The sequence below is a fragment of the Lactuca serriola genome, chromosome 7 (genome assembly GCF_051521515.1).
Source record: "Lactuca serriola cultivar US96UC23 chromosome 7, Lser_US96UC23_V15, whole genome shotgun sequence".
Lineage (NCBI taxonomy): Eukaryota > Viridiplantae > Streptophyta > Magnoliopsida > Asterales > Asteraceae > Lactuca > Lactuca serriola.
In genome coordinates, this window is record NC_136414.1 from 32,138,650 (window position 1) to 32,143,438 (window position 4,789).

Here is a 4,789-nt window from a genome sequence, read left to right on the forward strand (position 1 = left end):
TATTCTAAAAATCGTATCTATCTTATACGAGCTCCATTTTTTACCTTCTTTATATCAACACGCAGCTATCAACAAGTAATACGACTTTCATTTAGACTCTTTCAGCTAGTTCTAGTCTGATCTTAAATTTAACAATCCATGAAGATTACATTGTTGATGACTGTGAGTTCATAACTCTTTTATACAGACTCCATTATCGAATGTATATATATATATATATATATATATATATATATATATATATATATATATATATATTGACGAAATCATATCAACGGGATCTTCAACTCTTATTTAGATTGTTTTTCCTAACAATCAACTAATCTTAATTCCGGTTTCTGTGTCACACACCGTTGCACTGAAACTTCTAAAAGTCATAACTTCCTCATACGAAGTCAGATTTCGATGTTCTTTATATGCACGGTCTCGGTTTGACGATTTCCGCGACTTTCTTTTAAATTTCTTAGGATAATAAGCAACCTATCTAAATTTCACTTTTTACGATATGCCGCTGTGTCAGTTTAATCGCGAAACTACGAAGTAGCATAACTTCTTCATATGAAGTCGGATTTAAGCGTTCAATATATCTATGAAAATTGGATTGACTTCTTCTACATGTTTATGATGATTATTTTGGCTCAAAAGTAATATATTTCTACTTTGCATTTTATAATAATTGCCTTTTTTTTAAACGACAAACTATCATACTCCTAATCTAATCCTAAACACCACCTAATAATTGCTTAATATTACAATTTACAGGAGTAGTAAAAATGGGGTGTTACAACTCTCCCCCAGTTACAAGGATTTTGTCCCCAAAATCTAACTATTTAATTCTAGGTAGTTGCTTCTCATCTCTTCTTCTGGTTCCCAAATCCATTCTGATCCTTTTTAGTGTTGTTGCTACACCTTTAGTAGACTGGTCACCTTATTGCGTAAGGCTTTCATATTCTTATCGAAGATTGTCAATGGTTTCTCCACGTAGTTCAGACGTTTGTCTACGTGAATATCCTCTCAAGTAACAATTACGGTTTCATTTGTAATGCACTTCCTAAATTGGGAGACGTGGTATGTGTTGTGGATCTGACTAAGTTCTTCCGGTAGATCCAATTGATAGGAAACCTTGCCTACCGATGAATAACTCAAAAGGGTCCAACTTACCTAAGTCCTAACCTTCCCCTCTTCCGGAACTGGATGTCAACTTCCCATGGTGAAACTGTAAGTAGTACAAGATCTCTGACAAGGAACTCAAGGTCTGGCCTTCATCGATCTGTATAACTCTTTTGCCAACTCTAAACAATTTTCATCCTTTTTTGTACTTGTTGGATAAGTTTTGTAGTCTTGATTTCAATGTCGGTACTTACCATGACTCGTTAATCGACTTCTCCCCAACATATTGGTGTCTGACACTTTCTACCATAAAGCATCTTGAAAGGAGGTCTACTAATACTTGAATGATAGTTGTTGTTGTATGAAAACTCTACCAACGGTAGATAAGTATCCCAGCTCCCACCAAAATCTATCACACATGATCGTAGCATGTCTTTAAGGGTTTGTATCGTCCTTTCACTCTGGCCATCAGTTTGAGGGTGATAAGTTGTGCCGATATGCAATCACATAGCCAGCTCATCATGGAACTTTCTCCAAAATTGAGAAGTGAAACAGACATCTTTATCAAAGATTATCGAGACCGGTACACCATGTCGAGACACTACCTCTTTAACATAAATATTTGTGAGTTTTTCAGTCGATGGACTCTCTTGGATAAGTAGGAAGTGGGCACTCTTAGTCAACCTGTCCACTATCACCCAGATAGTATCCAGACCACGAGGAGTCTTTGGTAACTTGGTGGGTAAGTCCATCATTATCTACTCCCATTTACACATCAGGATATCAAGAGGTTGTAGCTTACCATGGGGCATCTGGTGTTCAATCTTAACCTTTCGACAAGTCAAACACCTCTCGATGTACCATGTTACATCTCTTTTCATATAGGGCCACCAATAATTGTGTCTGAGATCTCTATACATCTTTGTAGCCCCTGGATGAATTGAGAACCTAGACTTAAACGCCTCGTCCATCAGTATTTGTCTAGTTCTTCCTGAGTATGGAACCCAAACTCTTCCATACAGGGTTAACAACCCACGACTGTCTATATCAAAAGCTAAAATATGTAATATGATCTTTTCGCTTTTCTGATTCTCTTCCTTGACTGCTTCGTTATGAGCTTGCTTGATCATTTCTAGTATCTGGGGTGATTACAGTCATTGATATTGCCATATTTATACATATTATTAGGCAATATTGATTTACATTTTTACTAATAATGTGGTTATTTGCATAGAATATTGGTACTTATAAGCTTAAATTATATTTTGCAGCCAAATGGAAGCATTTTCGAAGAAAGGAAACAAAAATGACAAAATGTGGAACTTTGGAGACTTGAAGTACAAAAGTAGAAGAAACCCAGGAATTCAGCTAAAATCACGACGTGAACCAAAAGTTCACGATGTGGACTTGAATCTTCCAAAAGATAAATACGTGCAAAGTAAGAATCCGTGCCCGATAAGGATATCTCTAAATTCACAACGTGAAGCTTCCTTTCACAACGTGAATCACGACTTTCGGGAAAAGTATATAAACGCTTGATCATTACGACTTGAGGACTTTTTGGCTGCCTTGGAGGGTTCCTGGAGACGAGTTTCAGAAGAAGGAAAAGTTTGGAATTGGCTTTCAACACCAAGGGAGAAGAAGTTCATAATCTGATTCATAGTTTGGTATATTTAAACATGTTTTTGATTATGGATTTTGTTTGCTTAGTTGCTAGGATGTCCAGCTAAATCTAGCTGCTTCTGTTAGCTGGATGAAGCTGTAACTCATGGTGTATTTACTTTAGCTTTAATTTACTAGTTGGTTAAGACTTGTGTTGGATTGATTTTACCTAACATGTTTGTCTAATAATTGATTGCTTTAAATTCTTATTTTGTGTAGTTAGTGAATATGAAGTTACATGAATTTGAATACCTAATAATTTAGTGAACACTAGTTTATTAGAGCTGAGATCAAACCAATCTTAGTTAAGCAAATAAATTATTAAAATTAAGTTGTGCTAGAGAACTCATGATTATGACCATAATGTGTGTTTATCAAATCAATCTTACATAGCTCCAATTTCATTTAATAATCGGTTATGTGTTAACTATTGTGTGACCATTCATATATTTACATGAATTGATTAATGTTAGTAGATTTAGAACTAAATTGCTAATACCGTCTTAATTAGTAACCAACAGTAATTGTCATAGCTAATTTATAACCCATTGAGTGAAAGTGGATTCGAACTAACAGAAGTGTTTGTTTATTGATTGAGTTTGTGTTAAAGAATTAAGTTCATCTAAACTTGAAAAATTAGATAAATTCCATTTCTTTGTTAATAACTAGGTTAATTTAGTAGTAGATAAATTAATAAGTCAAAACCGTTCCCTGTGATTGACACCCAACTTACCCAACTATTATATAATTTGATTAGGTACACTGCCTAGGTGCAATTTAGTTAGTTAAGTCAGTTAGGTTATAAATATAAAATTAGGTGTATCTTATTGTACGCATCGCATGTTGCCTTCATGCAATCGCATGGAGCCTTTATGCGATTGCAGGTTTGGTCGCAGCATGGATTGTAGGTTTTTTTAGTGCCAAAAATTCATCCGGGAGTGAAAACTCAATACATGAGATCGCAGGTTGTGTACAGGCGATCGCATGTTTGGAAAAAAGTGTCAATTGCGTGAGCAATTTCTAGATCAGTTTTTCCCACCTTCCAAGAAGCTAAACTCAAGAAGGCAATAGCCAACTTTGAGCAACAACCAGGGGAGTCATTATACGAGGCATGGGAGCGTTACAAAGGGTTGTTAAGGAATTTCCCTCAACATGATCTTAATGTTCAACAAGAGATGTCTATTTTCTATGATGGGGTCAATTTTATGACAAGACAACTCCTTGATTCTCAAGGGCCACCGACAAAGAAAAATCCAAGGGAAGTCAAGGAGTTAGTTGAAGAATTCGCAAAACACTCTCGTGAGTACCACAACCCAAGACAAGATGGAGCAAAAGGCAGTGGAGGTGCACATTCTGAAGAGATGGCTGCTATGATGGCGATGCTCAATACTATGGACCGGAGATTGACCCAAATGGACCAATCAATTCATGCAATAAGAGTTGGTTGTGAAAGATGCAGTGAGCCACACTTGATTAAGGATTGCCATTTGGATGAATATGGGAACAAGAAGGCTTAAGCTTGCTACTCGAGTGGGGACAAGTATGATGAAGACTGGAGGAAACCAAAGAAAGAGTAGTTGCCTTACGATGAGTATAAGAAGCAAAAAGAAGAGAAATATAAGCTGACAGGCCGAGGCTTCTATCAAAAAAAGCAACCACCGGCCAAGAAGAAAGTAGACTTGGAAAACATTTTGACCCGATTTATGGAAGCGTCCGAGAAAAGGCATGATGATACTGATGTAGTGCTAAAGGAACATATGAACATGATGAAAGAACAACACAAAATGATGATTGCCCAGCAAGCCTCATTAAGAAATCATCAAGCATCAATCCATAACCTAGAAGTCCAAGTTGGTCAACTCACTAATTTGGTGAGCAGCAAATTATCCTCACAATTTCTCGAAAAGAATGTTCAATCTCATGTTATAATGATTGATACTAAAGAAGAGGCCATCTTTGAGTTCTTAGAAGCATTAGAGGAGGATCCAAATCCATCCGAACCAAAACCAAAGAAGTC

General features: G+C 36.4%; 1 non-coding gene across 1 annotated transcript; it reads right to left on the reverse strand.

Annotated features, from left to right (window-relative positions):
• Window positions 1–3,824: 3,824 nt before the first annotated feature.
• Window positions 3,825–3,931, reverse strand: LOC145065115 (small nucleolar RNA R71). Its single transcript, XR_013688266.1, has one exon. It is a non-coding gene; the product is annotated as a small nucleolar RNA R71 (small nucleolar RNA).
• Window positions 3,932–4,789: the final 858 nt, after the last annotated feature.